This window comes from Haliaeetus leucocephalus, unplaced genomic scaffold (assembly GCF_000737465.1).
Source record: "Haliaeetus leucocephalus isolate CR32 unplaced genomic scaffold, Haliaeetus_leucocephalus-4.0 Scaffold339, whole genome shotgun sequence".
In the NCBI taxonomy this organism is placed as follows: domain Eukaryota; kingdom Metazoa; phylum Chordata; class Aves; order Accipitriformes; family Accipitridae; genus Haliaeetus; species Haliaeetus leucocephalus.
The window spans coordinates 16,554,170-16,579,777 of record NW_010972775.1 but is presented as its reverse complement, the minus strand read 5'-3'; positions in this window follow the sequence as shown (position 1 = coordinate 16,579,777).

The window sequence follows — 25,608 nt, the reverse complement described above, 5'->3', positions numbered from 1 at the left end:
GAGGAACAAAGCACGCAGCTCCTAAGAAAGCATTGTCAGTGCACGTGGGGGGGATGCCCACACCCTGCAACACCCCTTCACGCAGAGATGCTCAAATTAGTCCAGATAGTGGGAGAAATAAAAATTTTTGCTGGCAGATTTCCATTGCTTCTGGCAACCTAACATTTAAGAGGAGCATGGAGCTACAGGCTTCTCAGAAAGAAAACAGGGGTGGGTTTACACAGCAGTACAAATCCCTTGTACTTGCCAAAGGGATAGAGCAAAGAAGTGAAATGGAAAGTCCAGCCGCTCATCCTGGCTCTGTCAGCAGCTGAAATCTAGAAAGCTGCTTTCCCACTCTGTGCCTCAGTTTCCCCACCTGCAAGACAGTTGTGGCCTCTCCAGGAGGAGATATCTAAGCACTAGGAGATATCACTCCTTTGGCTGTTTCCAGGGCCCCGCCAGGCACACACTCCACCTTTCTTCTCTGTCCTGTACTTTAGAGCCTGCTCCCCCCTCAGCTCACCTGATTTGAATCTCCAGCTCAGGAGTGTTTGTAATTGTTGACAGCATTAAAAATTGGGCCTGAAAATTCTCTCTTCATCTGTTTGCTTGTTGGTACAGTTCCTGTGATTGTACTGGTGGCACCACTTCCATACAGAAAATGCAGTAGGTGGTTAATTTAGGGGTTTTCACATCTACTCATTTAAAAATTGGAACTCAAATCTTATGTTTGGTTTTATTCTCCCTAACGCAATACATTAGTTTAATTGCATTTTGTGTTTGGTACAATGCACCGATTGCTTTGACGTGGGAGCACTTCAGAAGTCAAATTATTATCAGCACTCCTGTATGCTATAGGCCAAGTATTAAGGCCCTGGCAAAACTAAAAAGCAAGCCAGTCTATCACAGTGCCACTAAGTGCCACTTTGCTTGCCTGCCACTGTTCCTCTGAGTTCTCCAGCTCATTAATTCTTCAAATTCTTCAAATCACAGTAAATCCATTTGCGTGTGTCAGATCCACTGCACCTTGCAGGGGTCATGCTCAGAAAGTGCAGCACGTTCATAACTGTCTTTCCCCAGACAGGGCTTTGGGGCAATCCTGGAGATGCTCTCCAAGCTCCATCACACCTGCCCTCAGAAGAAGGCTGCTCTGCCCCATGTCACCTTCCACTTGCAGGTGGGATCTCAAGCGAGGGAAGATGTGGCAGACTGGCCAAATGAGCACCCCAATGTCCCTACTGGGCTTTTCTCAATTCCCAGCGAAGTCCCTGCATCCACTTTGCTTACTGTTTCCTATGCAGGATGGATCTAGCTTGGGTAAATTTGTATTAAATCTCGTTGCAGGATCAGCAGGGAAGGAGGCAATAAATCTGGGAGATGTTCTTTACCATTGCACTGTGATTATCAGTGTTTCTAATTACCTCTGCAACCTAGGCACAACTGTGATCTCTCTGTTAATCACTGCTGGCCGTATCCAGGTATCTTAGAGAAGAACCATTTTCCATAGTGCCATATGGTGCCGGTTGGGAACCTGAGCCTTACGGGCTGTCTGGCATTGAAGGCAGCAGGACAGGGAGGCCTAACGTCTTTCTATTTAAAAGAGCACATCAATGAAATCCACAGCAATCCAACTGTTTCAGAGCTGCAAGAAGTAAATGGAAAACAAAGCTGAGCTGCAATGAATAAGGACCTGGCGTGGAGATGGATAAAATGATATAAGCTCTTTTATCATGGGGAAAAAGGTGTCTGTGTAAAAGTTGATCACACGGGTATACATATCAACATGGTTACGCAGGCAAAGGGGGCTTGATCTAGCCCTATAGCTCACTGAGCAGCCCCAGACCTCCTGGGAAGGGCAGTGGGATGGGAGATCTGGCCCAGCCATGTGAATGGAGCAGAGGCCCACAGCCATAATCAAGCCATTCTCCTCTTTTATTCCACCTACAGCATCAGGGGTTTATCTTCTGATCCCTTGCATGAACAAGACACCAGGGACCCTTGCACTGTGGTGCAGAGCGGGACAAACCAGGGTACCCTTCTTCAGCAGTGCTCAGATGCTATTGGGAAGGTGTACAAGGGAAAAGGAAGAAAAGCAAGAAGTTAAGTGGTGACGGAGCAGCCTCTCCGATGGCTTGCGGGCTGTCAAGTGAAAGGAAGGTAATTACAGGAAAAGTATGACTCTAAAAACACACAAATGATGCATATTTCATAGCTCTGCCAGAGCCATCACTTACATGTCAGGGCACTTGCTGTGAGAGGCACTCGATATCACAGGGGGTGAGAGACCAGCAGATGTTCAGAGCAGGGCTTTTCGGCTTGGGTTTCAGGGTCCCCTCCACACACATGCATGGGTGCACACACTCACATGCACATTCGCATGTCCCTCTCTCCTGCCCTGAGCCCTTTCGCATGGTCTGCGTGAGGAGCCCCAGCAGAGCAGAGACTAGGGCCCCTCGAAATGTGTGGAGCTGTGACAGCGCACGCTCCCGCATCCTGGCCCTGGAGATGTGCTTGGCCAAACAGGAGCCAGGAGAAGCCGACTTTAATGTCTAGCACAGGTTAAACAAGTCTGAGAGATATCATGGCAAATCCTTGAGCTGATAGGGCTTGAAGCTGGGGGCTGCAGCGTGGTGGCAGCAGGACTGGTGGCTGCTGCTCTCCGCTGGTGACAGCCATCCATCCAGAAGCAGCCCTTACCTCCCCCTCCCTCCACCACTTCTGCTAATGAAACTTTGCTTATGAAAGCCAGAATCCAGCCTTAATAGAAGGGAAAGTCCTAGACAATGTTTGATTGCATCTGCTATTATACTTGACAAGTGGCATTAGTAAGTAATACGGATAATGAATGCAATGTAAAAAGCTATACAAGTGTTAAGTCTAATTATTGGTATTGCTGCCTGCTTGCTGGCAGACATAGGTAAAATGCATGTGGAAGAAATCCGGGTATCAATAAAATAGCTGTCAGTCCTCCGTGCTGCGGGTCTCACTGCAAAGGGTTAACGTTGCCAAGACCCATAAGCAAATTAGGAGGACAGAGCAACCAGCAAAGGGTGAGAGCCGAGCTGCACCGCATTGCCTGCCACCGGAGAGGGACAGAGCTGCTGCCAGGTTCAGGGAAACGGCCACCTTAAACGTGGGCAAAAAGGGGTTTACGCTGAATACACTGCAGTGTGAAATCATGCTGAAGTCAGGGTTTGGATCTGTGAAAGCTTTCCACACCCACAGTTCAGGTGGGGTATGCAGATATATACATACACACATATACCTACTGGATAGGGCATGTTGTTCAGTGCCGGTCAGGAGCAGAAAAAGACCCTTACTGGATGCTGTAACACCTGCAGCATGAGACTTGCCACCCAATATTGCTGCATAGAAATATTAAAAGGAGAGATGAATTGCTGAAACTAGGAGAAATGAGGGAAAAAAATACCAATGCATTTTATATTTTCCACTGAAATTCCGAGCTCATCGACTAAGGCTCTGTTTTCACAAAGCATAATAATACTTTTTTTCCTTAAATTAGCCTGTCACTTTCCACTTGACATAAGCTCCTGATTATTGCAGCAACCTAAACGACTGCACAGTTGGCAGCTCAGGGAGGACCAGGGAACGCCAGCACAACCTGTGCTCCTGAACGTCAGCCCTTTTGCCTCCTCAGAGAGGAGATTCACAAGAGTATGGGCTGCAAAACACGATCTGCGTTTGTGCCCTCTGAACCAAAGGGGCTCCTGAACTATCTAAAACCCACGCGACACCACTGACACTGAGATTTCAGGGCAAAAGTGCAGCCACTGAGGCAGTATCAATTTACCTGAGCTGGAAACGTGAGCTGGAGAGGCTGTACCACACTAGAAAAATAGCAAATGAGCATACTAGTAAGCACTTAACTGAAAATTATTTGTGGCATAGAAGCTTCGGTTTTCCAAAGAGCCACTGCTCTTAAAAGGTGCCACTGATGCGTGCTGTGACAGGCCAGGGAGATGCAATGTCAGACAATGTCCATCAGCAGCATCACTGCCTGTAAATGGATGTAAAGGGATGAGGGTGCTTAAATTTCTCCAATCCAGCAGAAACCATTCCCTAAGACAGGCCTGAGTGGAGAAACACAGGTACGTTGGCAGGTCTTGGTGCAAAGGGCAAGCTAATGAGCATGGTAGGACCTGTGCTGGCAATGTCAGACCCACTCAAGTGTACGGCTGTCACTATTTCATGTAAGGCTCTGCTTTAGGCAGTGTACCACCTAACAGCTGCATCCTCCAGGATCACCTTAAACATTACCTTTTCTCTTTTTTTTTTTTTTCCTCTTTTTCTAATGGTCCTGTTAGTCTAGGTTTAAAATCCAAGTAAAAGTGCAGTGAGCCATTAAAGAGTGGTTCACACATCTCTCTCTTCCCTTATTTTCATCTTTCAAAATGGAGGAATATATTGTCAGGTTGACTCTGACTTTGCAGAGCTCTAATGCATTAGGCAGAGTTTATTTACGTGGAAAGGATGAATGGTTCCCTACATGTTAATAGCACAGTCAGTGACAAAATCCTCAGCATTAATATTTAACATCCTTTGTTACATACATGCCTGACTGTTATTCAGAGAGGGCTGAGTCAGGAGATCAGAAGCTGCTGGGAATTGAATAAGCATTATTTGTGGGATTGCTCTGAGTGGAAACTGGAAAGTAGAAAAGACATTGTTTTTATGTGTGGCAGCCCAATTGTCTGCCCAAGAAACTGTGCATTTATGTATTGTTTATATAATATATGCAAGAAATTACTGCAATGGCACTCTGTGGCTTTTTTCACCACATGATTTCTTTAATGTTATTGCCTGCTTACTTTTGCCTCTTGCACGTACATAAGTACTAATTTTATGAGAAATGAAGAAGAAAACCTGACAGACTACAACCAGCATACATCCCCTGCAAATTCATGATTATTCATGTAACAGTAGGACATAGAAATCTCAGAGAAAGAGCAGGCCCTATGGAGCAGGCATTGTATAATTCATAGCACAGTCACTTCTATCTCACATCTTTTATCCAGATTTCCTATGAGTTAGACAACTAAGTACATTAAGAATGTGAATCCTATATCATTAGCATTTCTTCTTCTCTTTTATGTGTGCATATACAGAAAAACATATCTATTTTATATGTTACATCAAATAAATATTAATCTTAAATCTGCTCTTCCTCTGTACCCATCATGACACAGCTGCTAGTTATAGATGGTTCCATCCAGCTCCCCTGTACAGAATAGTTATCAGCATTGTCAGTAGCTTTCCAGATATCAGAGCTATGGCTGTTTTTCAATTTAAATTGCCCATAAATGCTACACTTGCAAAGCCTTTCCATATTTCCATGATTACTCTGTAACTATAGCAAATTGTCTAAGTCTGGTATACAGCACTCATTCATCTGAGTAATTTTCAGGAACGCTCTGTTAGATGTGGGCATCTAAGGGTGTAAGGAAATGTGCTATGTTACATTGCAGAGAAATTAAATACAAACCTGTAATTCCAGATGCAAAGAGACAGAGGAAGGTGCGGTTCGGATCTCATTTTTTTCTTACTCTTCTGGAAGAGCATTTTTTTCTCGAAGCTATGCTTTCTGGGGAATTTCCTTGAGGGAAGCAGAGGGGCCTCCCCCTCCTTCAATTAAAGGCAGAGAAAAAAAAGGACCTTTGGGATTTTCAGACAAAAATCACCGTAGCTGTTTACTCATGTCTTTGCCTCACATCCTACACACAGGGCTGCTCTAAGCCGTATCAGAAGGGACTTTGATGAGTTTAATGTGCACTGGGCTTCAGCTGCATCCCGGCCATCCCAACGGACAGAAGCCTGGCTGGGCAGAAAGCACCACAGCCAGGCGGCTTTCCAGTAGTGCAGCTGGAGGGGGAAAGAGATGGGAAGATATTTTCATAGGAAGCAACTGGCAATTGTGTGAAGAAAGAATTGCTGACAATCCTAGAAGCGTTTCAGGTATTCGAAGCATCGGTTTCTAACTTTGTGAAATTATCTACCGCCACTGAGGCTTGACGTGAACTGGTCGCGTTTGCACTAGGTATAAAAATGGAGAGAAAGGGGAGACTTCCCCTGAGTAGAAGTGAAGAGGAGGTGGAGGAAAGCAGTTTGAAGCAGGGCGATGAAGCCGCACGGCCGCGGCTGCAGTGGGGAGCCGCCCGCAGCAGGTGGCAGCAGGGGAGCTGGGCGGCCACGGGGGGCGTGGGGGGGGCTGCGGCGCGGCCACGGGCATCCTCGGGGAATTCAGCAGCAGCCTCCTTGGAGCTTCTGTCTACCAGCAAAAGGGAGAAAAGGAAAAAAAGAAAAAAAAAAAACACAAAGTCTAGAGATCGCTCCGCGTGACGTAAAGCTGGAAGCATTAAATTATTAAGGCAGCAGATAGGCACGAGGAGTTATTTTTTATTTTGAAGTTATTTCAGTAGCTGTGTTTGAGCACCCAGGTGTCACAGTCCCCTGGGTCTCGTCTCTGTGTTTTCCTTCACGAAGGCTTCTAGCTGAGCTCTGGGGAGGTGCAGGTGGGGCCGCGCTGAGAAAGTCCTCCCTTGCCCCAGGTTTGCCCAGAGTCAAAGTCCGGTTTGAATGCAATGTTTCCGTTTGGACCAGACTCATCGGTGCAGATGGGAATCCAAGTGTTCTGCTGTGATCCTGGACCAGCACATGGGCTACTTTCAAGAAGAAAGGGGAGGAGATTTGCTTTCCTACTTTCAGCCTGACTTTGGTATAATATTCATGTTACGTAATATTAATGTTATATATAAACAAAAATAATGAGGAGCCATCCATATTCATGACTGCCGTTCCTGTTACCTGGAAGTCCTTCAGGGAGCCACTCGGGTGCAACACTGTACTCGCTGCTCTCCAAAGCCCCATGATTAACTGACCATTCCCCACACCATGTTCCCCCTCTCCTCGGGATCCAGCTGGATGTCAGTTGCATGCACACGTGTGCCTTGCAACAGGAATTTCATTAGCAGGGATTAGATAGACTCCTCCTTTCACCCAGCCCCCAGGGCAAGACGAAAAGGAAACCCACAAGCTTTTGGTTTTGCAAAGTGTGTGATGGCTCTTTATTGAAGCTAATGAAGAAAACACACAGTTTGGGAGTTACGTGACTCATGCTTATATCCTCTCTAGCTACATGTAAAACCACAGTGTCAGAAGCTCTCATCAGACAGTGTGACAGGTCAGCATGTGACCACAAACACCACTGCCAAGACACATGGGGTTTGATCTTCTCAGTAGGGATGGGCAGACAGGCTTGCTCAATGGTAATAAAGATGCTTTTGTCTTGTCCAGCTGGAAGCAGGACTGGTTGGATACCCCATGAGAAAGCTGGCTCTCGTGTGATTTCCAGACCAAGTTTTTCATATCACATAATCTGAAATGGCATTAGAGATAGGGCCCAGACCTGCTCTGAGCTTCTGGGGCATCCCTTGGTTTGCTGCTCCTGGCCCACGCTCTGAGGACACTCCACTGTCAGGTGTCCCTGGGAGAGCACTCAGGGAGACCAGGTAGCTGGCAGATGCTCCACATCACATAGATGGCTTTTTTAAACATAGCTGTGCAGCACCACTGCAGAACAACAACCAAGTATTCGTGCTTACTGAAAAACACAGAGCTTGAACTGTTAAGCAATATGCAGAAACCTAAAGACAATAGCTGACAGACACCTGAGTACCAGCTGAACAAGAAGGGCTCAGCGCTGTCTATCAATAGGTAAGGCACAAGATCTCCCAAAGAATCAGAGGCTTTGTGTTTCTTTTGGTGGGCCTTTATCTGACCCCCAGCTCACACCTTTCCTTTCCTTCCTCCTGTGTATGGACCAGAAGCACGCTCTCCCAGAAGATACAGCACAGCATAAATCCAGTGTACTCAGCCTGAAGCTCTCCATGGCATGACCTGGCACATGTGATGTAAATACATTTCATCCAAAGGCACCAGGGTCCCTGACAACCTCTCTGATGATGGTATTAGGCTGCCCACCCTGCAGATTCCTCATCTCCTGCTGAAACAGGGCTTCCAGTCTTCTCATGCAGGTAAGCTCATCCAGTCCTTCTTTCCATGACGGGAGTTTTCTTCACTACAGATCCAAAAGCCATTCAAACAACACACTTTTCATGTGGATGCATGCAAGTCAGCCAGGGAGGGATCTGAACTCCTGACACCAGCAGAGCCTTCACCGTCCTGCCAGACATGTAAGCAGATGGCTTTTCCTAAGGTTTTGGAGATTGAATGAGGAAAATGAGTGTGGTGGGATTGCCAGGGCACTGCAGATTCAATTCCTCACCTTCTTTCCAGCACTTGCTTGCAGCCCCATCTCTGCCCAATCTTTCTAACAGGCTGGGAAGAAGATCGTGTGCCAAACCCACCCCCTTTACACCCACTCCCTTAATCATCTTCCTCCACCATATGTGTGCATCTGCCCAGATGTGTACTTGCTGTCTAGAAGTTTTACTTACAATGCAGCTGTCTAGAAGTTTTACTTATAATGCACACAATTTCCCAGCACTGCAAACAATCAGCTATGATGTTTCTCTGTAGGCACAGCACTTCCTTATGCTAAGAGAGGGGAGGCAAAGGAGGGGGTTTCCACTCCCACTGCTTGAAATCACTGCCTTGTAGTTTGCTGGCAATCCTTTCTGTATGTCATATCCACACATAAAACATCCTCCTGGGTTCTTTTTCTCCCCATGTCTTGGTTGCCTGAAGGTGCTGCAAAAAAGCTGGAAAAGCCAATCCTGAGCAAATGTTGAACATGCTTTCATTGCTTTATTTTTTAAGACAAAAAAAAGGAGTTCTGACTCCAAAATGCCCTTGTGAAAACATGACCTTTGGTTGGACCAACACACCAGGTCACAAATAGGTCTCTGGTGCCTTTTAACAACCTCTTGACCCAAGACACAAGCACAGAGCCAGAGCTGGCTGAGATGGCAACGCTGAGCAGGATCTATCTGCTTGCTTGGAGACTCGCACGCCTCCTGAGTGACCTGCAGCACCTTCAGCACGATCACTCCAGCAGGAATTCAGTGCATGAATGATCAGAGAGGTGAAAATCATGCCGCAGAGCGGAACAGGGGACACAAGAAGAGGTGGCTAATGCTTCCCACCGTGGGCAGTGCCTGGGGCCCCACTGCTGCTGCGTGTGTATAGCGGGACAGAAGAGAGAAGTGAAGCAAATGTAAACTCAACGTCTTTCCACCTTTCTCTCCCTCTTTAAGCATCTAAGCACCGGTTATCTTCCCAGGACTGCTGGGTCCCTGGATCGGGAGATGCTTGATCTCGCTGGAGCAGCTGCCTGCCAAGAGCGGAGACACTTCGATGCTGCATAGCCCCAGCCCTCATCAGAAGGAAGCGTCTCATCACCGTCTCTAGCAGGGATGTGATGCCAGCCAGTCAGCAGCCTCATTCGTTTGGAGTCCAGCCTCGTCCCTGCTTTGTTTGCTTCTTCTCATGGCAACAGACAAGCTGGGGAGAAGGTTTTTCACCCACATGCTTTACCTGATAACAGCCTTGAACCAGCATCTGTTTGCCTGGAGGCACAACTCCTCCCTGCTAGTTGGGACCTATTTCTTAGGAATTGTTGCTAAATGATGTCACTTTGGAATGAGCTCCCATCAGGCTGTGTCTGCGCTACCTAAACTCCAAAACTGCCAGAACTTGCTACCACCGGTGTCCGACCAGGTACAGGTACAAACAGAGATGTCAAACATGGGATTCATCCCTAACTCTGCTCAGATGGCACTAGGCGAGGCTTTCCTGTTTGAAAATTGCCCTCTCCTGGGGGAGAAGGGATGCAGGTGCAGGGGTCTGTTCGCTGCTTACCCGGGTATCCCTGTGCCTGCCCCTCTCCTGCCCAGGGCAAAGCTCCGGCCCTGCCCTCTGCCATGACTGCGTGTGCTCCCGGGCAGGCAGAGCCTCTTCTCCTCCACGGTACCAGCCGTGCCTGGCACAGCTGGGCTGTGAGCTCAGCCACTCGCTGCTGAAGAAACAGCAAAATAATAACAACGGCCGTCAATGGCTGGGTAATCACAGCGTTATCTGGCTCATCTCAGCCAGCATCTGCAGCTGGGGCTGCTCTCTCTGGGCCAGCATCGCTGCTGCGCACCCGCTCACCCTGCCTCTGCCGCTCCGCTTGGGGCTGGTCCTGAGAGGGTAAAGCAGCACAGCTCCAGCGGCGGGGCTGACGCACAGTGGGAAGATGTGCTCAGCTCCCTTAGCCTTTTAGGGGCATTTGACTTAGAAATGTGGCTACTTCAAAACCTTGCATGGGGCTAGTTCAGGCACAGGGACACATGCGACTTTCAGTTTGGGCTTAGCTCTTGCAGAACACTCGGGGCATCTTTTTAGGCTTCATCTTCTCTGGCTGACGGTCAGATGTTAATGGTACCAAAACGCAGCTCAAACATGACGGTGGCAAAATGGGCTCAGTGAATAACAGGATTGAAGTGAGACTGGGTCAGAGCAGTAGGTTGGTCACCGCACAGTCAGGGCTGAGCTGCAGGTCCGGGGCTGCCTGCCCCTGACAGGGGGGATGCTCGCCCACAGAAGTGTCACACAGATGCTGCCAGGGATCAGCAAGGGGACCTGTCTGGAGGCAGTGTGCTGTGCTAGGGAAAACCCTAAGCCCCTTCACAGTGTGACTTTTTAAGATTGTGTGATTTTTTAAGATCGAACCAGAGATGAACTCAACACCGCAGTCACTCTTTGGACAGCTGTGTTGTGGCCAGATATGGGCCGGCACAGGTACAAAGTACCAAGGGTCCCAGGTCAGATCAGACTTGCTTATCTCCAATTTTCAGCACTGCACAGCATCATGTTTTAACTCTTGGTTGGACCAGCAAGCCACTACTGCATCCCCTCACGCTGTTATCGTAGAGGAGGTAGAGTGATCTAAGTTACAATACCGCTTTTAAACACTTCTTTAATATGTTTTGGCCCTGACCAAGCTGGGTGTGGGACCAAAGACAAACATGCAGTCACGCACAGACACACACTCCTATGTGTAGACATCCTTTGCAGCCTCATGTTTCTTGCTGGCTGATGAACAAGGGAGCAAACGATCTGAGGTAATGTAATTTAGCACCAGGACCCAGCGGAGCGCAAAATCCCACCCAGTGCCAAGGACTTGTGATTTACACTTTTGTTCCTGCAACAACAGACAGAGGCAGGGGAAAAAAAAAAAAAAAAAAAAAAAGAGCTTTTCCGGTTTTTCCATCCCCTGCCGAGACGTGAAGCCGAATGGCAGCCAGTATTCACAGCAACACCCACAGTTAAAGCAACGGTGCTGTTGCCACTCCTGCAATGTTATCACAGGCCTCACAGTGTTCGCTTTTCTTTCTTAAAGCCCCAACTCCTGGAGTCATGGGATTAAGCAGGCAACTCAGCTTTTGATTTTAATAGCAGTTTCTATCCCTCACTGTCAAGAAGAAAAGCATGTGAGTGGGACAGGTTCAAACCTATAAAGAAAATCAACCAGTATATCTATTTCAAATCTGGTAAGTTTTAAGCCAATTATATTTGGAGAAAGAGTTTTGAACATTTTGGAAAGTGGAACTTGTTAGCAGCTGAAGGAGACCCTTAAAGAGGTAAAAAATAGTCTCAGCTGAGACGATGCTGCAAGAGGAAAATAGACTTGTGTGTGAGTAGACTGGGTTTTCATTGCTTTGTCCTGGCAGAAAGATCAGCAAAGGGAGAACATCTGGGTTCAGTAGCTAAAGTAAAGCACTTTTTGTGTCAAGAGCAAACATTAAAATTCAAAACGTGAAGACTGAGACTGCCTAGAAAGAGAATTAAGCTCAGTAGATAACCCTGCCTCTGTCTCAAGGTTAGACCGTGTGGATGGTATTGATATATCAGTGCTCTAGAAGAAGGAGGTGGGGGTTCTGCACTTAAAACAGCATCTTCCATTTTGCAATGTTTGCTGTAAGAAGCCTTGTGTTGGATTCCTACAAAGCAGTCAGAGGCATGGACAGCTGTCCTCAACGCTCACAGTCCCCAGACCCATACACATTGCCTGGTCTGGCTCTCCTGTTTCAATTGCAACTTATTTGGATCTGGAGCTTCTTCAGTTTTTTTGTCCTATACACTGCTAAAAGCAACTTCAGTGCAAAGCAAGTAATTAAGAGCAAGAATTATGCAGACGCCCTCAGAGTGGGGCCATCCCCTGTTTTGCTGCAATTTTTAATCATTTTAAGTTGAAAAAGCTTGTATGATCCTTGAACCCATCTACAGCTTTAAAGTACAAAATGGGATGCTTTAAAAGACCATGGTGATAAATTGTTCCCATAAATGATGAGAAATGTTTAAATCAATAAAACATTTGTTTGGATGTCCATGTGGAGGAAAGATACAGTCTGTTGCTCTTCATATTGGATTGATCCCACTGTGTTAAATTACAGCTGGCTACAGCCCTTCATCGTTTACTGCACAGCTTGACAAGCATGTAAGATATTCACGCTGAGCACAAAAATTTTGAGTGTCTGATCTCTGCATTGTCCTTGTCACTTCCTCCCAGCCAGGGCCAAATTAAAGGCTGCTTAATATGGGGGGAAGCTTGCCGCAGCTCTCCCACAAGCCTTTAGCCGCCTTACCCAACGGCCTCGCGGATGGCCCGGGGGAGCGAGCAGCTGGGGAGCAGATGCAGGCAGCCTTCTACACGTGACCGTGTCTCTGCCTATAGCCCTAGCATCTAGGGTTTATCAGCTGCTCTGGGCTGCTGATCATAAATACATAAATATAACAGTAACGTGGTCTTAAAGGAGTAGCTGCTGTTGGAAGGTCTGTGCTCTTGGAGGGTCACAGCAGTGATGGTTGGTGGTGGGAGGAGCAGCCAAGGCACTAAAGGGCGAGCTGGGAGCTCTGGGTGCTGTTCCCACCCAGGCTGGGTGATGCCGGCCATGGCGCTTGCCTGCCCGTGCCTCTCCTCGAAACACAGAGCAGTGCACGATGTTCCCCAGGGGTCCCAGAGAGCGGCCGGGAAAGTTGGTAATAGCAGTTTCTAAAGCCATCTGAAATCCAGTGGCCGAAGGACGCATGGTTCAGAGTGATAATTCTGGGTAGAAAAGGATCTTGAAACTAAAGATGTGCCTGTGAAAGCAGCTGCCTGCGCATCCCACTGCTCTGTGAAACCAGGCGGGCCTGTCACTCCTGCCTGCAGGCAGCACGGGCAGAAACGTGGCGTGAGGCAGGGAGGTCCTTCGGAGGAAAAGGTGGCTCCTGAAAGCCCCTTCCCTCAGAGATGTGCTGGTGGAAGGAGGGCAGCCCTCGTACTCCACTCCACTCGAGTCTCCCCCACTACTGAGGATGGGCAGGGGGAGCGTTAGGGAAGAAACTGGGCTGGCACCAGTGGTCCTGCCTTGCAGCACGGTGCCTGATCCTGGGCTGACCGGCAAGGCTCAGAGGAGAGCTCAGGTTGGGCACAGACATTAGGAAAGCTGCACAGCAATGGTCCCGGCTGCTCAGCCCCAAAAGGCAGCACGTCGCAGGTTCACTTCAGGAACTTGGACCAAGCTTCGTCAAACCCCACTTCAGTCACATTTTGGATGTGCCGAAATAGCGCTGTTAATTTAGGGGTCCCGATGAATGTTGTCGTGCATCCTGCAAACTCACTTCTTCCTCTCTGGCTCTTGCTTTTCCCTTGGGAAACAGGGACCTGCGCCCTGCAAAGCCTGGTCGTTGCTGCAGGCAGCCCCATCAGAGCAGGGAGAAAAACAGCAAAAAGAAACAAAACTGATGTCCTGATCAGAGCCGGTAGAGGCCACTGCTGTATACTTTAAAAATAACTCCAGGGCTGAGGTCTCTGGCATGGTCTTCACTCCCAAGCATGCTCCTTGCTCCAGCGTGTGTTTTTCTCTCTTCTCCGTGGTGTCATGTCTTGGCTCCAGGATCCCCAGGCGTGTTGCAAAGTGTTGGGTCAGAGCCATGCTTTCTGCTCTCTGCAAAGGGGTGATGTAAGTGGCTGCGTCCCTCCCTTCCTTGCCTCCAAACTCACCATCGTCATCAGATGAACCATCAGTAAATAGTGCGAGTAAATGCAGGCCCCCAAGGGGCTACTGCACTCCAACCCAGATATCTTTAAGACTGTGTGGTATAAAGTGTTTTTATAAGAAAGCAAGCAAAAGGTAGTCTGGAGTTTCTCAGACATGGTAACCTCAAAACCATAGTCACCATTCACCAGGGCATGGTCTGCTCTCCTGCCCTGAATACTCTGCCTTTGCCCTCTCTGCAGTCAGTGTCACCTGCCCTTCCAGCTGGGCTCACGTTGCTTTGGGCTGACCCTCATCAAAGCTTTTAACTTTCTGTGTGTTTACTAAGATGATACAAAAAATATATAATGAGGACTAAACATTGAAATCCATAAAAATATTGCTGCCCTGCTGCAGATTCATAGCTCACGTCTGTTTGTATGTACCCAGAGATGGAGCAATATATGAGGTGCCATTGATGTTTGAAATGGCTTGGATCTGTGAAAACGAAGCCAAGCTGTACCTTTACTTTAGTGAAATAAACAGAGAGGTGACTATAAACACCAGTTGCTACTCTTAAGAAAGGCACCAATGTGGAAAATTAAGTAGGGCACCATCAGTAAAGTCAACAGTTCTTTTTAAAATAACTTAATTTCTTTAAATACTTTCAATATACTTTAGAATAGTTGAAAATGTTTTTTTTAAGAGACAGAGGTCCTTTTTCATTAGATGATGAAAGAGGGTGTTAATTTTTCAGAAATCTGGCATTTTTTCAATGTCTGCCTTTTAGATTTATGAAGACAAACTTGCTGCTTGTGCTTGTGTTTTATCATCTCGTTACTCCCAGTACCAGGGGGAACAGAGTGCTCTCACAGTGTAGTCGGATGGAGATGTTGTGCCCCAGTCTGTCTCGGTCATAATGAAATGTGGCTGAGCACATTCAGCTTGTTCCAGCAGATGTTACACCTCTGTCTGCTCTCCAAGTGGAAATGCCGTCATCAGAGGGTGTGTATGTGTGGGGGAGATGCCTTCCCAACGGGCCCTCTGGGATCCAGACACTGAATTAGCAGCATTGCCTAATGAAGCTGCTAGACGAGGGTGCAGATTCAGTCCAGCCTCAATGTTGCCATCAACCTAATAAGACACAAGGCCGGAACCTAAATGAGCCTAATGTTTACTACTTTCTGCCTCAGGTTACCCATCTGTTCAGTGACTCTGGCTTCTTTGATTAGCCATTCCAACATTTCTGAATGTAAGTGTTAATTAATTGCTATTATTAACATATAGGTGGGTCACTGTTCATTTCTCATCTATGTCCTTGCATAATCCCATTCCCAGTTCAACAACTGAAAGCGTGCCTTCACAACCCGCTAGCAAGGTGGTGCCCAGCACAGAAGCTAATCGTCCTCAGTTATCAGTTTCTTTTCCATCCCTAAACAGAAACGACATATGCAGCAGCACAAGTATTATCTACTCAGTTGTTTTGCATAAGCAACTCATTTCTGGAAGAGATCAGTAGCTCGCTTATCCACAGCATGTTGTGCTGCAAATAAGAAGTCCAAACTTTCATTCCCTACCACAGAAAACTGGGCCCACAGGGGACTATCAACACATTTATTCCTTTGGGATATTGGTACATTTGCAGTCACTCCTTATCCATCTTGCACCAGGGAGCAGCATGGGTGTATTGGGTGAAGAACTAATGTTAAACAACTGATGCTATACCATCAGTGCTGGCACCTGAGTAGCTTACACAGTTTAAAAGTGTTGCTTCTAACCTATAAAACCAAACATTATACAGGCCTGGCTGTTGCTCCTATTGCATCAGAGCACCAGAGGTGATAGTCCTTCTGGCTCTGCAGACTCAGCCAGAGAGTGTCTTCTCACAAGAGGTTTTTTCCTGAGGACACCCTGAGAAGCGCTGCTAAAAGCACAGCACAAGTGCGGGGTGTAAGCCTGGTTCAGAGACTCTGTCTAGAGCAAGCAGCAAGGAGAGACAGTGGCCGGTTGGATGGGAGTCCACGGATCAAGACGTGATTGATGGGGAAAGTGCAGAAGACATTGAGCTCCTTATGACAGCAGGAGCAGAAGAAAGCAACAGCAGCAAGACCTGCTCTAAAAGCTTTAGGAAATAGTGCTTCGGCAGGCAGCCAATTCCCTGGGGACTAATAATGCTTCCTGCTACCCTATTTTTTAATTCATTGTACTTGTTTCAACCATTGAGTTAAGCAGCTGATGCTGAGTTATGGTGGAAATTGCCCAGGGAAGGCATGTGGTGTGCACGTGCACAGAGATAATGGCTTTACCGTGACCAGCCCTGGGGGGCTCGGAGCCGAGCGAGAGCTGAATAACGGATGCAAAGAAAATAAAGTGCTGCTCTCCATCTAGTGAGTGTGGATCACATGCAAATGGCTACATGGCTTTCAAAGAAACGGGTTTCAGACAGGGGAGCCAGACACAGCTCTGCAAGTTGTTAGATCGCAGAAATCTCTGAGGGGAAAAAAAGGATGGTTATCTCATTGCTTGAGATACTTAAAGTTCAACTGATAAAACACTAAAAATGGACTCCGGGGAACTAACTGAACTAACAGAAGCGGCGTGCGGGTGCGGGGAAGCCTGATACATGATCTAATAGAAGTTAACTTCTGTGATCCTACAAAGGCATAGTAACGAGACACATCATGTGTATCCTCCCTGCCAAACACAACCAGCTCCCTTCTTCATTCAGTCTTTCACCACACACTCCAGTGTGCCGTATTACACAAGCCATACATACAGTAAAACGCTGAAAACAACCAACACCCTTTATAGATGAGGGAAGGTGATTAGTCTACATCTTCATTCTCACTTTTATAATAATCATCACAGTGCTTTGTTCCAATGTAGAGCACAAACATCTAAACCCTCTGTAGTCCGTTAAGTTTCTGGAGCTGTCTCTTGTCCTCTCTTTTAGACTTATGATAAATTATATCAGGGTGGGTAGTTAGATGTTTGCTGTTTGTAGGAAAACCTCTCAGAGGCTTGTAGGGCATTGAATTCCCAGGTTCTTGCTGCCTGTGCTAGAAGAGACGGGTGTTGAAAGCAGCCTGCTCAAGTCTGAGGAGCAGGGGGCACCATGGGTTATTCTCCAGATACCCCATTGGTGCAGACTGAGGGTGATAGCTGAGAGGATGCTATAGCTGTAGCTGAGAAGAGGGTACTTCCATGATTTATCTGAATGTAATGAGAGATGGGAAAAATTGCTGCCATGTAGAGATTGTAGATATCTGCTGAGGTCCAGATATTTAGAAGGGATTGCTCTTCTATCATTAGCAGTCACACCTTGCACAATTAAATTCTGTGTGAGAATAAACAGCTCAGTATCTAAACAATCATTTGCAGAAGTAATTATCAGATGGTGTAAGGAGTCACAGTAAATGAGCAGGCAAATTCTGCCCATGAATTCTTAGTTATAAAATTGTTTTTAAAGTACAGAATATTTCAGAATAGCCTTACATATGCATAGCAAGATGTCTTCATGCACAGATGTAAACTCCTGCCCCTTTGCCCAGGGGGTTCAGCATCAGCTGCAATGTCTGCTTTATTCTTCTGGTTGCCACAACTGCTGAGAGAATAACTCAGTTCCTCTTTTCATTTTAAAGATGCTCGAAAAAGGAACTGAATGTGATTACATGAGTAACCTGATGTGGCCATACGTTGGTACAGAGAGATGAGCCTCCTGGTTTCACTTTCAGAATCAGATACCTAGTGTGGCAGGAGAGTCTGTGGTTTTAATAATTACACAAACGTAAAGTAATTACAAATAGTTTTACTGATATTTGGATTAGTGTGTAAATCAGACTAATCATAGAGGGAGAGACCTGTTTGTCTACGTACATACAGGCTTTCAACAGCTTTTCATGAGCCAATCAAATAAACTGTTCCCAATTTGTAAAAAGTGTAATTTCACTATCTTCAATGAGAAACAGTGATGTTAACACCATCCCAAGATGCCTAATGCTTTGCAGGACAAAGTCTGCTATGGGCACCTTTATTCTCATCTTGATGGAATAAATGGGTGACGGTTTCAGGGATGTTAACTTGATTCTCTCCCTGTGTAACACTAAACCCTCGCATGCGGTTTGGAGTTGAATATATACATGCGCCAACGCTCTTGGCTTGTGACAAACATGAGAAAATGGATGCCAACATTTGGAAACATACTACAAAGGAGAGAGAGAGAATCAAAATCAAAGCAAATGATTTTGAAGGGCATAGTTACGGAAAAGAAACACCACCAAATCCTACATCTATCTGTGTAGCATCAAGGTTTTTTTTGTATTTGAGACATTTATTACGTGAGGCATTTCATCTCCTGTTCTGTCAAGTGATCTTGCTTGATAAGGTGCCTCTCAACTTTCCGATCTGTTACTGTAAGCACATAAGTTACTTTCTGCTCCTGGCTAACCCAGGCAGACAATGGGAGGAGGGGGAAGTTAATAAAAAGGGAAATACAGCTTTTGCTTAGGTTCTCAGATGACATGGCTAATTAATCAGTCACAAACAAACTCTCCAGGCTGGCAGGTTACCCAAGACAGCTGCTGCCATGGCCCCTGCCCGCCTCGCTACCCAGGGCAGGTACTCAATAATATACTGTATCAGCTTCACTAAGACCAAGCTCAAATATGCCTAAGGATGGTATAACTGCTCTGTGTTGGCAAAAAATAAAAAAAAAGTTATGAAGACAAAGACCTCATTAGTTGAAGTCGTCTGCTGACTGTAATGACATCCTGGACACCTGTCAATACAGAGCTGCAGGGACAGAGAAGGCTGTTTGATCCTAATCTCTTTCTTGCCAGTCTGGATCAGTTCTGTCTCTATTTGATCTATTGGAGGTTTAAATGGCCAGCGCGGTGGCCCACTCTGCAGCCTGCAAGGCAGCAGATAAGTCTGCAGAAATACCCAGCTGACCTTGGAATGAGCTTTGCTTGGATTTGCTTACAGGTGGTGATCAAAAATACCGTATGACGGCTGCTTAATGTGAAATAGATCCCTTCCACACAAAAGCACGTCAGTGTGTGTTGCAAAACACAACTTGCCCAGCCTGGGATGCCAGAGATGCCGTATCCCATTCTTGACACAGCCGATGTAACGGGCTTCTTAGCCCAAGCTGCTAAGAAATGACTGAGAAGCGGTCTAGCGTTACAGGAGTGAGGGGAGACCCTGACAAGCCAGAATGCCAACCCTGCAATGTATCCACCTCACAGCATGTCCCACATGCCTGCTGCTGCAAATAGCCAGCCAAGCCCAGGCTGCCCCCAGCAGCCAGACCTATTGCAACTGAAGGCAGAGAGGAGAAGGGAGAAATGATGCTGCTATGGTGGCTCTCCTGGTCTGGGGAATGTGGATAGAAGAGCGTCCGTGAGCCTGACTTCTCCTCGAGAACCTCATTTGGCAGTAGGGACAACTGCCCTACCAAAGTCATGTGCTATCCTTATATATTCAGAATTAACTCCTCAGAGGAAGGGCAGAGGGAAGCAGTGCGATGACAAAAGTTGATGACCAGTGGCACCTCATGTGTCACAACATTATGCTTGCCATGCTGAACCATACTTCATAGCTGCATGCATGCACAGCACCCAGTGAATGCCCAAGTCCCCGTTGTGCCTCTTGGCATTAGGATTTGTGGCAACGTATCTTTGATTTCCTAGGACCCACATGGCATGGGTTTACAGTGCATAGTGAAGAAGCTTTCTTTTCCCCTCTGGAGAACTGAAGTTATTTTAACCCACTGCCACAAGAGATCTGCACTTGTTAACAGGCCAACTGTTTGTGCTGCTGAACAGAGATGTTTAATGGCCTTTTGTACTTTTCTGTGATTTGGAAGCGTGTTAAGCCAAGGAAAAGCATGGTGCATTTTTGCTGACCCCTGTGCACATCAGCAATTCTGGTGCAGAAGTACTAGGACCATCTGGTAGGTGTATGTCATCTTGCAGAGCTGGGCTGACTGGCAATGGGTACAGAACTTGCGTGCAAGAAAATGGGGCTTCGTGACACGAGGAGAGGAACTTGCTGGCTTTCTAGCACTGGAAATCTCAATAAAAGGAGTCTACTTTGTTCTCAAGAAATGAAGCCAACTACCACAGTCTGCTACAGGTACATGTTGTAACACACAGGTATTGGCAAAACAGCTGGTGGGTGGCTGATGATGGAAATTCAGAGCAGTTTTTAAAGCACTTTGTATTCAGCCCATAGGTTTTGTGAATATGCCTGAAGTTGACGGTCCAAGAGGTGAGTTCCCAGGCTGCGCTTGGATCTCTGTGAAAGACACATGCTCTCTGTTTGCCTTCCTGAGGAAGGCATCTCTTCTATTACTGCTTTTTCATTTGGCAGGTTCACGAACACCAATAGGAGAAGTTTGGGCAGGTATTTAATGCAACGATATGAACGGAAGATGGTGTTTACAAATTTGGATAAGCTGGAAATATTGGCCATCACCTATGGGCTATTGGTTGCCAGCACCTGGAGGACTCTCCTCTCTCACATTCTGTAGCTTGGGAGGTCTCATCCAGTCCAGATACACCTACAGAGAAAACCTGAATAGTGGAAGTCAGAGGTGGAGCACTCATGTCCTAGACAGAGAAAAAGATACCGTTGCACATCCACACAATAGATAAAATTTTGGCCTGTTTCACCCTTCATAATACTTGCAAGATTCAAGCAAATATTTCCGAGTGACCTAGATGTTGGCAGTTTCTCTTACTGCCTCACACAAAAAGCAAATACACCCATCAGCTCTGGCATTGGTTCCAGAGAAGCCAGGGATGCCATATGCGTTCACATCCTGGCCACACGTGGTGATGGCAATAAATAATTGGTTGCAAATGCATGTGTTGCTTTCTTGATTAGTTGCTTTACTGTGGGATCTGCTGTATTGGTTAATTTTAATCTACTTTGTATGTTATTTAGATCTGAAATTGAGTAGAGTGCAGGGGTTGAGGAAACTGCTCTAATTTTTAGGGAGTATACTGCATTTGATTAATTTTATAGCCTGCATTGACTAAAAGCTTTTATCCTGGTCTGCTATCAATTTAACTCTCTGTGTTTGTCATTTTTTACTCCTGGGGTCCCACATAATTCAGTTTCGTACATTGTTTTGATGGATGTTTTCTGATACTTCAATAAAGCCTTTTGGCATAGATTTGCCTATCCCTTGCTTTGCACGTAACTGGACAGCAGACCTTGCTAAGGACAGAAATAGAATAGTATTAAATTAAAAGGCATATTGAAAAGAACAGGATGGCCAGAGCAGACGCCTGTTAACTGTGTCCTTTGACAAAGCATGAAGCATAAAGCTGAAGTGTGAGAGAACCCCCCCCAGGAGGCTTAACGATAACAGTGTTTGCAGCTGCAAGTCTCCTTTCATCCCTCCCTTTCTGCTCTACCTAGCACCTATGCTGCAGGGCTGAACGGAGGGCAAGCCTGCAGGTACGGCTCTAGTCTCTCTGCTGGGACGAGCAAACACTGTCAGATCTCCAAAGGTCTGGCGGAGGCAGTAAGAGGCTGTGCGAGTTACTATTGTTATAGTTACTATTATTTCTGAGCCTGGGCAGGAGGAGGGCAAAGGCGAAAAAAACGTCACCTTCTTCGCAAGACACCTGCACACGCCTTATCCCTGCAGAATGGGAAAGCTGATTGCGGACCTCTTGTTCTTTGGTTGCTTTTATTTCTTGTTTCTGTGTTAACTGCTTGGAAGTTGCAGATACAGACCTAGGGAGGCAGCAGGTGCAGGTACAACATGGAGCTCACCAGACAATTTCTTTGGTCTTGAGAATATTTAAAGCAAATATGATATGAAATAACATTATTTGTGCCTGTCACGAATGCATGTGGGTGTGGTTCTGCTGGGGCTGTCAGCAGAGATGTTCCTTTACCTGTTTCCAGGTCCTTTAAACATTAGTAACTGGAAATTTTTGACCAGAAGATAAAGGCAGTATTTATATCAGGACATACGATACAACAACATATGTAAGGGGGAGTTTTGAGAGCTTGGTGTTAGCACAGCTTATCAGCACACGGAGGGGCCCCATGAGCTGCAGAGGGGGACCTGCTAGATGTGCCCCACCAATTGAGCAACTAACTAAAATGACATCTGCACGAGCAACTGATAAGCACTGCCTCCCAGAATTGAGAAATAATCAGAAAGAGCAGTGATGAGCAGCCGAGGTACATGGTGGGTGACAGCTAGGTGCAAGGCTGTACCCCTTCTCCTCCCACCAAAGCCCCCCAGTCTTCCCACAGAGGGACAGAAGAACCCAGGGAAGTTTCTTTGATTTCATTAATTTAATATTCTAGGTCGTAACTGTTTGTGTTTTGGTTTGGGTGGGTTTTATTGCAGTTCACCCATTCCAGGCTATCTCCTGTCCTAAGGGCGAACTCCAATGTCTGACGATTGTGACACACTAAGAACTTTTACGTGTTAACCGAGATATATCATTCACGGGAATGGGGAAACTTCTGAAGGCTGCTCTCAGCGACAGTCCATAATTTTGCAGCAAAGATTGCACTGCTCACAGGACTCTAGAGATGATATTGGTGAAGTTTGAAGAAGGAAGAAGATACTAAAATCTCTGCAGGTGTAGCTGCTGTTATCTCAACTACCAGGCACTGTCTTCAAACAAACAGGAACACAAAGAAAATGCCGTGCACTATTGTCAGCCACATTAATGCTCGGTGCTGGAGTTTTGTAGCTGCTTAAACATGATGAAAATGAATCTTTAATAGTTGCTGCTTCCATCATTACATTGCACTCTGTTTTCTATTCAGTTGCAAGGACAGCTAATTTCCAGCAAATGGGAACAATGCGCTCATATTGCTAATTCATGCCACTACACACAAATGTTCAGATTATGTTGTGCAGATCCAAATTCCAGTCTGATTCATGAGCTCAACTCGCACTTAAATCCGGTTCCCCAGCAAGAAGTAGGGAGCCCTGCAGCAAAGCTTGTGACAAATTAGAACCTGAAAGAGGCAAGTAAAGAACATCTGATCTGTTTTTTTTTTTTTTTTTTGTAGTGTTTGAAAAGCAGACCTGGACGTATGGCAAGTGGTGAAACCCAGGGGAAACAGTGTCAGAGACGATTTGAAGGCAAATGATTTGTCAGGAGGCTGGCATCCACAAAGCTGCTGCGCAAATTTCGCTTCATCTACTGCCTCTGTTTTGGTTTGTGGTTATATGTGGATGCAGATGGGATATTTTGAGATAGAGAATTTGGGGATGGATAACAATTTAAAGACAAAACTAGAGCACAGACTACGTCTTGGGGAAGGGAGAGGTAAAAAGATGTATTAAGTGCTGCTGAGAGCAGGGGCTGGGCATCTGAAGTGGCTCATACAGCCTTTTCGTGGCAGATGCTCACCGGTCTCTGGTCCTAGGGCACCATGAGCTCTCCCACAGGCAAGGGGGTCCTGGGCTCAGATCCAAACTGAGCGTCTGTCCGACCCCCTGGTAGTCTTGGGAGATGTTTACCCATCTCGCAGCCCTGCCTACCTTTGCTAATTCCCCTCCTAAGTCACCACCAGCGCCTGGCACTCTGGGGATACGCAGGCAGCTGGAGAAGCCCACTCTGGCGAGGACTATTACTGATAGGAAAAATTACACCTCCTCTGCCTGTGTTTTGATTCACCCTCCTTGACTGAAAGGGCCAGAACACCTGTGATGAAAGGGGCTCATCCGTTGATCCTCCCGCTTTGGTGCTAAGCTGCTGCGTCATCTTTCCTCAATATTTTCCATGCTAATTTCCTTGCCTCCTAGTTTAGAATATTATGACTATGGTAAACGCTCCTTGCTGGCAGATTACCTTTGCACGCTTGCGCTGAGAAGACTCCCCCAAAGCATTTCCAAACTATTTGCGAGAGCGGCACGTGTGAGCCCATGTGCATGGGCAAGTACGCAGCCGGTACAGACTCAGTTTGAGCCCTCTCTTTGGGGCTTCTGATTCCCATAGCGCGTCTGGGGGGCCTCTACAGCAAGGCCAGGGCTGTGTCAGCTCCAGGTGAGGCAGCAGAAGACAGAGGTTGACTTGCCAGGCTGGAGTTGACAAGCAGAGATGTAATGTTCCCTTGACGGACAACCAAGAGAGTAGAGCTAAAGATCTCGGTGTGTGTGTTATGGAAAATTTTAGGCATCTGTTATGTGTTACCATGCTACCTAGCTCACGATTGCCTCAGATGTGATGAGGTAGGTTGGGCTGGGCTGGGTTAGTCATTGTTTGGTTGGAGACTTGTAGGTGACAGAGTTTCTGCAAGAGGTGGCTTTTCACTAGATGGTGCTCTTTCCTGAGCCATCACTGTGCCTGACCCCTCTTCTCGAATCTGGGAACTTCCAAGTGGTCTGCCTTACATGCCCGTCTTATGGGGGTGGGAGGAAGGCAAATGAAAATGTATTTCCAGCGTCTCTGCTCTCATGTGCCTTACCCTATCGGAGCCACATAAGAAAAACTATTGCTTCACATCCTGGTGGAAAAGGCTGTACGATGCTGGTACGTTCCAGCCTCCAAAATGACCACATTGCACAAGTGTTGAAACCACTTTTATTATTTCAGTTGATTTAAACTGAATCAACAGTGCGTATGTTGGAAGACAATGCCAAGTTCACACACATGGATTTCAGCAGAAAATCTGCACCGCACACAGTATTGTTATTTCTTTTCTACCTAGAGAGAACACGATGTATGGGAATTACCTGCAGCCTTTGCCCCGTGCTCTGGCCAGCAGCAAGGTCTCCTTGGAAAGTACTGTAAAGTGTTTTGGGGGTCGGTTGTCGTGAGGTGAGGCTGCCCAGCTCTCGTGAGGCAGGACAGGCATGTTAATCTCAGTGTTGTTACTTTCTTGGTGGACATGATCAGCCGGCCGCTGCCAGGGCTAGCGGGATATACGTGTGTGCAGTAGGTTAAGCCGAGCGGAAACGTTGGGCCACCGCATGTACACATTTCCAAAGAGCTTCCAACAAAGATGGTGACTGAAGGCAAGTCACCACCACGAAAGATCATGCATCTTCGTTCCCAGGGACCTCCTCAAGCCCAGCCACACACGGACCACAGGCCACATGAACTCGTTTGCTAATGGTGGATTGCCATTTCCACCGTTTTTCTGGGGCATGGTGTGGGAACGGCACGGGAGATGTTCCTTGCTCAAACGCACACACCTTCCATAACCGTAGAAGAACCGGGGAAAGATGGTGAGGAGCAGGAGGAGGCCGTGGGCTGGCTTGGTGGGGCTCAAGCTGAGCTGCTAAACTGTGATCGGTACAGACGTGCAGCAGATCACGTTCAGGGCCGGACGGTTTGCGCTCTCAGCACTAGAAGAGGCTGTATAACTGCTGGAGGCAGAAACGCTAGAAAGGCAGCCCCAAGCGAACAGGCCCTCGAAGCTGAAGTTTAGCGCGTGGGAAGGAAACGTCCCCCTCGAACAAAAAAAACCCCGCAGCACAAAAAGTCGCCTGCGTCCTTTCACCCCAGCAGCACACCGTTAGGCTCAAGCAGGCGCATCTCGCCCGGCAGCTGAGCCGAGCGGCGAAGGGCAAACGGGCCGGAGCGGCGGCCAGGTGACAGGCTGGCAGGTGAGGAGCCCGCGCTCGCCCGCGCCGGGGCGCTCGCCCGCGCCGGGG